At 30.5% G+C, this 12,688-nt stretch overlaps 1 long non-coding RNA gene across 1 annotated transcript; it reads left to right on the top strand.

The window, feature by feature from the left end:
- Positions 1-6,026: 6,026 nt before the first annotated feature.
- On the top strand, positions 6,027-11,764 carry LOC145958846 (uncharacterized). The gene is made up of 4 exons (XR_014434402.1): positions 6,027-7,914; positions 8,163-8,273; positions 8,624-8,756; positions 9,243-11,764. It is a non-coding gene; the product is annotated as an uncharacterized LOC145958846 (long non-coding RNA).
- Positions 11,765-12,688: the final 924 nt, after the last annotated feature.

Here is a 12,688-nt window from a genome sequence, read left to right as displayed (position 1 = left end):
ATTTTAAAAATATGTTTGATTTAATCATTTTCAATAAAACTTCATAAAATATTTATAACATAAAATTTATAAACAAAATTTATAATAAATTTAATATTATTTGAATCATCGTATTATTTATATATAATAAATAGATATAAATATAACTAATATTACATTTTAACTTTTACAAAATATATATATATATATAATTGATATTATTTATCTTTAAAATATCAATTACAATAAATATTAAACATAGTTTATAACTAGTATTTAATTATAATAATCAAATAATATAATTTTATCAATAAGAAATAAATTAAATAAATATAATATATAATATATGAAATTAAAAATATATAGAATAATTTTGTTAAATATATTACAAAATAATTTTTATTCACATTAATTACATTAGAATATTAGCTCTCAATTGAATTGGTGTATGAAATATATAATATATAAGACATTCAATGAATTGAATTATGTGTATTAAAAAACTTAATTACATGTAATACATGTTTTCTTCTTTATATATATATATATATATATATATATATATATATATATATATATATATATATATATATATATATAATTATATTAGTATTTTAGTTTATATATTATATAGATATATTTATCATATTTAATTAAAATTTATAATAAATTACATAAATAAATATTATTTTAAATATATGAATTATATTAAAAGTGGTAACATCTCAAGATTTTACTAATATAATTTTTTAATATTATTTATTTTTATATTTATTAAAGTTATTTTCTTGTAATTGTTTTAATTATTAAAGAGGTTTTATAAAATATTTTATAAGCTTTTAATAATTGTGAATATTTTAATTAAATAATAAATATTTATAAAAATTATTTTGTATAATGTTATTAGAGAAATATGTATTTTTATGATATTTTGTTATAAAAAGTATTTGAATATATATATATATATATATATATATATGTGTGTGTGTGTGTGTGTGTGTTTGTGTCTCTGTGTGTACATGTGTCTGTGTGTTTGTGTGTTTTTATTATAATTTTTTTATTATTTATATACTTTATTTTAATTGTAATTGTGTTGGGAGAAAACATTTATTTTATATATGTTTGTACATGCGCGCATGTGTGTATTTGTTAATTATTAATTATTATATTTTGTTATAATTATTTGGATTGATTTTAATATTTGTTTTAATTATTTGTATATGTATATAGATATATATATTATAAGATTTTATAATTAAATACTTTATTTATTGATTGATTTATTAAGGGAAAAGGAATTTATAACTATGGTGAGGTGTTAAGTTTTTAAAAGTGGAAATTTCTTATAATTTTATTTGATGTTGTGTAGTTGTATATGTCTATAATTTTGTGATTGAATGTATAATTGTGAAGTTTGGATTGCGAGTTCCCATGGAAACTTTAAATGGTTATTGTGTGAGTAGTTAATACAAGTATGTAATTAGAATGTGAAATTGAGATTGGATTACAGTAATTGAGGGTATAATAGAATAGTATTAAGCTTTAATCATTATTTTTACCAATTGATCTGAAGTTTGGGGTCAGTCATGTGCAATTTTTGCACTTTGTTACAATGAATTTCACCCACGGCAGCAACTAGCATGCATGTGCACTTTGTTGCACACCCGTGCAATCAGTGTTGAAAAGTCTCATTCTGAATCACAATTGGCACATATGTGCACCCATTTGCATGCCTGTGCAACCATCCCAAATGACTGAATTAGCCTTTGGTGTATTCATAATAGTTGTAATCTTAGATGTTAGCTTTCAAATTATGTTAAAATCACCTAAAATAGAGGTCTATAACTCGAGCTATGATTAAATTAGTGAGCAAAGGTCAGACTATCAAATTTAGGTTAAAACATTGCGTTCTTATAATTTGTAAAAATAGTAGATGGCAGAATTAGCTTTTGAGATCATCATGGAAGTTGTAGATAATTGGATTAACTTTCTAATAAAATTAATATCAACGTGATAACATATGCATATCTCTATATATGGTCTTTGGACTACATGAGGTCTTAAAAATTTAAGTTGTGGAAATGTAGTTTGTGAATGGTGATGATGAATGACTTTACCCTTTAAGTGTTTCATCTTACAAATGGCTTGAGGCACCTATATCAATGTTAAGGAAATATAAATCATATAAGAAAACAATTGTAAATAAGTTATGATGTGAGTTAATTGTTAACGACTTGAGGTGTTTTGGTGATAACGATGTTTAAGAACTTAATGTGTGATATTCATAAAGTTGTTAGACTAGTTAAGCTATTGATTTAAATGCTTAGTGATGTTGATCTCTTAGTGACTATGGTTAATGTGTTAAAAAATGATTAGATAATATTATAATGATTTTATTGAGGTGTATTGAAATATGTTTTGTAAATGTTGTGTTTGATTTGTGAACATGTGTAATCATTCTACCGATTAATGTTGATAAATAGTTGTGTTATGTGAGTATGATATTGACATATGGTCATGAGCTATGTATGAATTGATTGATATGCTTTGATATTGATACAATTGGTGTGTATGGATCCTGTGAGGGTCATATGATAAGAAGTCTAAACAAGACTTAACCATGATATGATGTGATATTGTGATGTAATAATGCATAGAGTCTTATTTGACATGTATCATTTGCATAAGTGTGTTTTTAAGGATATGGTATGTAATACATCACCAAGGAAGACCCCCTTGTGTAAAAACTTAGGAATTTTTTCTTAGGGATAACTTAGTTTGGAAGTCTCAATCTCGCCCTTTATGTGAATGGGACGTATCTTGCCTAGCTTAATTTGTAACATCCTGGTTTTTCATACTTTATATAAATAATATTTTTGAAATTATTTTGATATTTAATATAGTTATTTTAGACTTTTGATATTGCTTAATTAATTATATGAGCTATATTTTATTTATCAGACATGATTTATAATGATTATTTTGATTAGTGATATATAAGTAACTTTTATGGAATGTATTTTATTAATGATATGTTTGTATTTATTTTAATATTTTAATGCATTTATTAGAATGATTTTTAATATTATTTAGCTAATGGATATGAGTTCTATTTTTATAATAAACGTATATTATTTTTACTAAAAGAGAAAATATTATTTATCTGTTTTATGCGAGCTCAATTTTAATATAAAACATGATTTTTAATTAATATTTGGATTATTTAGTATAAGACTATTTTTATGAAAATATTTTTTTATCAAGAATTATATTTATGTTACTTTTTAAAAAGAGAAAATATGTTTAATTATTTTAATTATTTTATGAGAAGGGAAGGAGGGACGTGTGACACCCTCTACCTCAGTCATTAACACACAATAAATGTAAACAATAATAATTTTTTTTCCTTTGAATAAATAAAATCTTTCATAGTTTGATAACATCTTTCATGGATAAAATAATTGTCTCAAATATCATAAGGTAGAAGATTCACATTCGTAACTCATAAATCATAAAAAGTCAACATGTAAGTATCAAAACTCAAGAAATCATATAAAGGAAAATATAGATTAATTCCAGCAAAGGTGGCAGTGCCTCTTAGTTAGGAATTAATTTATAACTTTCAAAATCATGTAATAAAAATAATGACAAAGATACACATTTTGGTCTTTTATAAAAAACGTTCAACATTACAAAAGAAAAGTAGACTAAGGCTTTTAAAACAATAATATCCCAAACTAAGCCTAGCTATGCCCGATGTCACATCCTATCAGAGCATGCCTAACTGAAACCTTAAGCCTCATCACCAACATCCTCATGATGATGATCACCTGCAACATAATTTAAACATATACAAGAACAACAAGGGAGTGAGAAACATCTCACTCAGTTTCAGGTGCAGAAATAAAGGTTAGATAGCACACACACACAACAAATATAAGTCACATGTAAACAATACACATACATAATCAAATATCAAATGTACACTCATTTATCATGCTATGATGTCATGGACTCGCCTCATAAATGCATGCATGTGGCGCCATAAGGAAGTTTCACATTTCATCACTGGTGACCCAAAGGTACACCTAGGGATGGCAAAAATACCCGCACCCGTGGGTATCTGTGGATAAAATCCGCTACAGATAATAAATGAATAGGCTAATTGGGTACCCGCAGATAATGGGGACGGATAATTTTTTTACCCGTTTATAAATGGGGCGGGGGAGGGTATGAAGATATTCATACCCGCGGGTACCCGTTTAATATTATTTCTTAAATATCCTAATTATCCTTGCACCACATAACCCTAAAACTACACTCTCTCATCTTATTTTCTTACCAAAGTGAGGTTGATGAAGTTACCAACATGTGTTAAGCATGTTATAGAATTATGTTGGATGTAATTTGATTAATTTTCTAGCTTTGATTGGACCAATAAGATTTATGTATTTTAAGTTGTTTACTTTCGTTTGAAATTATGAGATTGAATTATTGTAGCGTTATTATGAGACTTTAACTTACTTGTGAGATTGACGTATTTTAAGTTATTGATTATCTTGCATTTTTATTATTATTTCAACAAAATTAACGTTAAATAAAAGTTCAAAATTAACATTGAATTTTTATTTTTAATATTTCAATGACATTAAAATATAAACTTAAAATTATTTGTAATATAATTTTTTTAATTTCTTAAAAATTTTATAAATATCCATGGATATTCGTGGGTATTTAAGAAATTCATGGATACCCGCTTAATGGATACCCGAACGGATATGGGGTGGGTATGAGGCCAATTTTCATTCAGCGGGGCGGGGGCGGGTTTACTATTACCCGCCCCCATGGGGCTCCATTGCCATCCCTAGGTACACCTGGTTACATCACTGGTGACCCTAAGGTACACCTTTTTAGCATGTTACGTCGTGGGTGACCCTAAGGTACACCTTATTAGCATGTTACGTCGTGACTGACCCTAAGGTACACCTAGCATGTTACGTCGTGGGTGACCCTAAGGTACACCTTGTTAGCATGTTACGTCGTGGGTGACCCTAAGGTACACCTTATTAGCATGTTACATCACTGGTATGCGGCATAAGCGGCACACCTGGAGTCATATATGCATATGATGCATGTCATACATTCATTATTTCATTGACTTAACATTTGACTTATTACAGAATTTCATTTAGTACATCATGTCATCATTTTTTATATTCTTATAATCTTAGCTTGTCTCAATAGTCCATTCTCATGTCTCATGTCATTTGTGCATATTTCACATAGTCATGTCATAATTATTCCTCATAAGTTCCACACAGGAATCCACAGAGAGCATTCTTATTCATATTAAAACTTATTTATTTTTAACATTAATTACATATTCATTTATTATTTTCAACAAGGAACAAAGTAGAGCAAACAAAAAATAAAATAGAACACATTAATACTTTGCATGTTCATAGAAGCATGCAACAGGCAAGGGATTGGGAGCCAATCCGACAATCAGAATATCCAACAATTATTCTCACACCCCCGAGCGAGGTTTCTCACTCCCCCCTTACCTCGATAAGCAGGAGTTGAAACTAGAGCAGAACTTCCTCCTCTAGATTCCCTCTTTTTCTTTCTCTCTCTTTCTTTTTTTTTTTCTCTCTCTTTCTCTCTTTCTCTTTCTCTCTGTAAGATTTTCACCTTCTCAGTCAGTTATAATTTTTTTCACCCCCTACCTCCTATTTATAGGCATTCTGGCGTACCCGGAATGACCCGTACTGAATTCGGAATGGCCCGTTCTGGACCCTTCGAATATATGCAAAATTTTCAACTAGAACGACCCGTTTCCAAAAATCAGAATGGCCCGTTCTAAACTTAGAACGGCCCGTTCTGGGGTTCCTTTTAACACAGATTGACCATAAGTAGAACGGCCCGTTTCCAACTTAACTTTTCAGGCATTTTTAGAATCTTGGAACGGCTCGTTCTAGAAAAACCCAAATAGGCTTTTTTACTAATTTAGAACGGCCTGTTCTGGTCCTTCAAAAATAGTTCACCTTCATCGTTTGGAACGACCCATTCCACTTTTGGAACAGCCCGTTCCAGCCTTAAAAAACAATTTTATGAAAAAAAATTTCATAAATAATTTAAATTAATACAAATATTTACAATATTCTATAAAACCCCTTTAATTAACTAAAATAACTATAAAAAAATCTTAATAATTATAAAAATAAATAATAATTAATATTGTATTTAGTAGAAAATTCAGGGTGTTACAGGATGTAGTGGTCTTTTGCTAAATAGTATTATTATTATTATTATTATTATTATTATTATTATTATTAAGAAAGGAGGTTGTAGGAGTTATTTTCACGCTTCTCACTTTCTCCTATTTTTTTACGTGTGTGCTCTGAAGACTCAAGAGAAACATGAGGAGGAGGTCGAACTGTACGTGTTTTGTCTTCTACTCATCAAGGTAAGGGGGGTGAGAGACCTCGGGTGTGGGAATATATGGGTAGTCGGATTGACCCTCAATCCTTTGCCTAATGTAAGCCTATGGAAACAAGCACTTTATGAATGTTTTCTATTTTTCTTTTTGACTATTTTATTGCATTTCTTGTATGATTCTAAGTGTGAATATGTGTTCAATTTCAATAATAGATAAGTTTTGATATGGATTAGAGTGCTTTATAGGTTCCTGCGAGAAACCCTATGAGAAACAGGCAAATTTTGAATGTTTCTGTTTTGGCTTCTGAGTCTTTTGTTGTATTCTCTAATGATTATTGAGGATGAATATATGTTTAATTTTGAGTTTGGATATGTTTTGATACGGATTAGAGTGCCCTATGGGTTCCTACGGGGAAACCTATGAGGAATAGACAAATTTTGAATATTTTTTGTTTTGGCTTCTGAGTTTTCTACTGTGTTTCTTGATGTTTGTTGAGTGTGAATATGTGTTTAATTTCAAAAATAGACAAGTTTTGATATGAATTAGAGTGCTTTGTGAGTTCCTGTGGGAAGCCGTCTGAAGTGAAATTAGGGATATGATCTTTAGATGAATTTTGAGGCATTATATGTAAAATTGATGATGGATTCATGTTTTGGATAATATTTGAAGTGTTTTGACCAATTAATATATTATCACTACAAAAAAAATAACCTATGCCTACAGACACTTTTACCTATAAACCTGAATTAGTGTAGGTAAAACTAAAAAAAAATTTACCTACAAATGTTTAATGTAGGTATAACTCAAAAATCTATACCTACTTTTGTTTGGTGTAGGTAAAACTCAATACAACTTAAAGTTCTCTTACCAATAGATTGTCAATGTAGGTAAAAGACTTCAAAGACTTATTAGTTATTACTAAAAAAAATTAGTCAATTAGCAGCGATTTTTTTCTAGCGATTTTAATAAACCGACAAAAAAAGTTGTAATTCTAGGGTTTATCTTGACCCCTACAAAATAATCCCACGATTGTCTTCAAGGTCACAATGCCCCTCTATTCATCTTCCATACAAAGAAACCCTAACCCTAGCCCCAATCCTTCTCACGCTCGTCGGTGGAAGCTCTACGATAGCGATCGCTCAGGCACTGGCGCGAACCTCGTCATGGGCCAAGTCAAGATCCTCAAGAGAGGCAAGAAGTTAAGCCCTGATGACGCTCGCACCGCTTCCCATTGCAGGAGTGTTTCTAGGGTCTGGTCTTCGCTCCTGCCTTAGGCTGTGCAGTGTTTGAACGTCGAATTGAAGGAGTTTAAAGGCAGAGAGAGGTTTGCATCGTAGAATCGATTCGAAATTCATTCAGATAGCGTCACTCTCCGATCTCCAAATCCCTAACAACTATGGTGAGAGGATTGCTCAACAAGCTCGTCTCTCGTCCCTCTCCGTGCCGGAAAGTGGCAGCACAACAAGCTCCGCCGCCTCAACATCCATGAGTACCAGGTCTCTCTGCGTTCCCCGCTCTTGTTCTTATCATTGCAATTTACGAATCGATTCCAATTTCTACGGAATCTGTTGATTCATTTCGCTCTTCCGTTGGTGTATTTCTTTTCAATAATAGTAATAATAAATCATTTTTGTGGATGACGAATCTGGAGTTCCTTGAATGTATATTTTGTGGAACCGTGGATGTTTATTTGTCGAAAATCTTTTGATTCAGTTGATTGACGAGCGTTGATTATGGAAACCAGGGCGCCGAATTGATGAACAAACACGGAATCAACGTTCCGAGAGGCGTAGTTGTTTCCTCTGTTTAAGAGGTCAGAAAGGCCATCAAGGACGTTTTCCCTAACGAGAAAGAGGTAATTTATTTCGTAACTTGATGTTCACAAAAAGCACCAAGAAGTGGATTTTAGAATTGTAAGGTGCGTTGTGTTTGTTTCCATTAATTCCTCTGCAGTCAATGCCTCTGATTCTTCTTTGTCTCACATGAAGGTAAATAATTTTGTTACTTTTGTTGGATGCTTAAACATAAGACAGTTTCCACCCAAGTAATCATGTATTGTTCTTATGAAACTATGATGTGCAACAGCTTGATGACTCTGTTCAAGATGAAATAATGGCAAATCAGCGGATGATCCCACCTAGCTTATCTTAAGTGAAATAATGGCAAATCATGTATTGTAATTTGTCTATTTTTTTTGTCATCCAGGGCTGCTTCTCACTTGAACATTAATCTTCAAATGAATTATTGGCCATCCCTTTCTTGCAACCTACACGAGTGTCAAGAGCCCTTATTTGATTTCATCTCCTCTTTGTCAGTCAATGGAAATAAAACCGCAAAGGTATTTTGTTCTTTTCCCTCTTTCTTTCATATTTTTCTTGTCATTCTATTTAAGAAAGAGATCCTTTATGCTTGTAAGCTATTGCCTAAAAGAAACTTCGTAGCTTGCCCCCCATACCAGCATATCTATAGCAAAGCGCAAAAGAAAATATAGTCTGGCATACTACTCCCTCTATACTTATATGTAAGTAAAGAATACCAATTACACACAAATTAAGAAAGTTAAATGTATTTGATTTTTACGATTTCATATAAAATATACGCTACATTTTCTAAAATATCTTAATCATATTTATCTTAGATAGTACTCTCATTATTGTCTTAAAGATATTTTTGGATTAAAAATATTAAATAAAATTGACTTGTTTGAAGTTTGTGTATATTTTAGTCCCAAAAGTTTAAGCATTTTTTTGCTTATATATAGTTCTAGAGAGAATATCATGAATTTTATTGTTCTATCTAGATTTTCATTTGATCTTGCGTACAGGTGAACTATGAAGCAAATGGCTGGGTTACACATCATGTTTCAGACATATGGGCTAAAACATCACCATATCAAGATCAGCCCGTTTGGGCTATATGGCCAATGGGTGGAGCTTGGCTTTGTACCCATTTATGGGAGTATTATATTTACACAATGGACAAAGTAAGTTCTGGGTTTTCAGTAAATTATCCTACCCTTCATTTAAAGCATTGACTCAAACTGATCTTGTGAAAAGAGTTGTTTAGGGGATTTAACCGTTTTAGATTTCCTCAAGTTATTGAACTTACTGATGATGAACTGTCATACTCTGTAGAGTTGCCTATTTAATGCATGCCTAACTAATCCACTTCTATTTTAATGGCATAACTATATGGTTGACTTGAAATATTGAAAGTTGTTATTCATCTTCATGTTGTGATGGGGTTCTTTATAACCAGTTGATCTATTTTGGGGTATAATATGTTTTATGTACACAGTAAAATTTCAAAATTAATACTAATGCAAAATAAGGCCTTGTGCAGCTACAGTGATTAATAATTCCAGGAACTCAAGGAGCAACATGTTGTACAAGTATCTGCCTTTTCGGAGATTACAAATTTGAGGTGAAGGAATACGAATGTTCATTATTTGTTTTTTAACGTTTTGATTTGAAATTATAGTGTATTTTCCTTTTGAAATTACGAGTGTTATTTGTTTTTGATGTTCTGATTGTTGAGAGACCTTTAAGAAAATAACCAAAAGCAAAATTGTAAGTGTTTAGTCTTAAATTGAAAAATATATCACGACAAGCAATCACCACAAACTCGCACCTCACCACTTCCTTCTATAACATAAACATATTTAAACAAAGTAAGTTTCAGATTGTACTGGAAAGCAACAACAGAGTCAAGAAGACAACAACACAACTTTATTTACTGTCTTCTACCATTTTTAGAGCCAATGCTTCTCTCAATCCCACAACAACTATTCTCCATTCTCCCAGGCCTTGCTTGCTCAACGGATATTCTATGAGTTGTCAGGATTCATAATTTTCCATTGCCACAGCCCTAGTCTGAATCCCTCAACTCTTCTCCCTTCTTCTAAGCCACCTTCACACAATAGCTCCACTAGGATTTAGACAATCACTTCCCATCCTTCGGATAATTTTGCGAAACTTCAACAACTGGAGGCTTATTTTCCCCACTTTTTTGGTTTCCTAAAACAATTTTATATTACTCATCCAAATAAATCTGAGTTTTGAAAATTATTTTCAAGACAGGTGTTTAAAAAGCAAACCGCACAAACAACTCTTTTACATTATTTTGTAACTTATGGCTAGTGGTAGGAACTAGCGTATGCAAACTACTTTAAAATAATTTTTCTAGGGGTAACAGTATGTTTTTTTGTTTCTGTTGCTTACTTTATATAATCTTTGACTTCTATATCCTTTACAAAGACTTCTGAGGAACAATATTTGACTGATTTACAGGCACAGGTGGAGAAATTATTTACGTAGGCAAATTTGCAGGTAGTTTACCTCATACCTATTATGAGAGGAGGTTTTTTTTATTCTACATATAAGAAAAGAGAATCAAAGTGTGCTTACATGTAATGATACCTTCGTTTTAATGTAGTGAATAATTTATTAAGTTGAATTTTTCTAATTGTATAGCTTTAGCACCCGGCACAATAATTCAATACTGCATCATTGATTCGTAGCTCTGGTGTTGCATGCAATCTTGATAGTGGCTGATGCATGATATATTTATATGATGGCTAAAAAAATTGTTTCCAAAATTAGTTAATCCTTATTCTTCCCTATCTATAGTTTTCTTTCCTATTATATTGTTAGATGTTAGAGCAATATTTTGTTGTCTAATCTCTTTTATTTCTTGCATCTCTATAATTTTTTAAACTTCTTGAAAACGGTTAATTTTTAAATCTTTTTCAAAACCTGAATTTGTTGTTTTAATATTATCATTTTGAGTGATATGTTGGACTCATGATTATTACTGCAGTACTAAATACTAAGTTAAAACTTAAAGAAGTTTGTGATCAAATTACACATTGTTTTCTAGTTATTATATAGTGATGAGTGCATATTGAAATCCTCATTACTCATGTACTAATCTAAATTTCAGTTCCCACATTTTGGAAGATGGCTGGCTTATTGTCTTAAGTTAAAGTACAAATCTTACATTTTCCTGATTGTGTGTTTATGAATAGTTTTCCCCCCTTTAGTCATTAAGCTCCTAAATTCATTAGTTGGGCCTGGAAATCAATCAATTATAATGTTTATTTTACAGGGTTCATTACTCATGTATTAACAATTACTGGTTGTTGACATTGATATAGAATCTCCATATTAGACTAGTATGTGAATAAGTCATCTACTTATCTTTTCCTTTTTTTATGTTTTGTATATATAGTTTTTATTATTTAATGAAATTTAGCAAGAAAAAAATATTAAATTAAATATATCAGTTGATGAAATTTGACTTTTTTTTATACTTTAATATCATTTTTTGTATACAAGATAATAATCAAATTTTAATTACACTTCATATAGAGTACACATATTCTCTATAAGAGATATATATATATATATATATATATATATATATATATATATATATTTATTTATTTATTTATTATATATAAATAAAATAAAAAATACTTTTACCTATAGTCAGAGCATGTAAGAATAAGTTAATGACTTTTACCTACAGTCATACATGTAAGTACAATTTAATGGTGTTTACCTATAGTAGGGAGTGTAAATTTAAGTCAATGACTTTTACCCACGCATATTGTAAATTGTAGGTAGCTCTTATAGTGACAGTTAAATGTAGTTGTAGGTAAAATTATGTCTGTAGGTAAAACTTATAGTGATAGGCTATTAGTTGTAGCTATATGCCCCCTCAAAGTTGACAATTGCAATGTCTGTAGGTCAAAGTCCATGATACCTTTACCTATGGAATTTAGATTTTTAGTGACATTTTTTGTGTGTAGGCATAAGTCATTTTCCTTGTAGTGTATATTAATTGATTGGTTGTAGAAAATGCGTGAAATCATGAAGTTGAATCTATGGGTTTTATGCTTCATATGTTATGAATTGCAAATTGAATGGGTATGATGTTGGATAATTTCTTGGTATGATTTATGTGCTATTTTGATGTATATGACTATGAGAAGTTCCTTGTATGAGACTATGTGAATATGACATGAAAATGTGAAAAGTAAACATGTGATCTAGGATATGATATTATAAGATAGTGTGACATGGGATATGATGAGACGTAATAAGTGAAATGTTGAGTCAATGAAATAGTAAATGTGTGACATGCATCATGTGCATATATGACTCCAAGTGTGCCGCTTAGGCCGCATGTCAGTGATGTATTGAGCTATTCCAGGTGTACCTAGGGATGGTAAAAATATCTGCACCCGCGGGTATCTGCGGATAAAAT

The sequence above is a fragment of the Cajanus cajan genome, chromosome 6, assembly GCF_000230855.2.
Source record: "Cajanus cajan strain Asha chromosome 6, NIPB_CcT2T_4, whole genome shotgun sequence".
Classification (NCBI taxonomy): domain Eukaryota; kingdom Viridiplantae; phylum Streptophyta; class Magnoliopsida; order Fabales; family Fabaceae; genus Cajanus; species Cajanus cajan.
The sequence above is the reverse complement of the archived record's forward strand: the minus strand, read 5'-3'. Positions and strand labels throughout refer to the sequence as shown.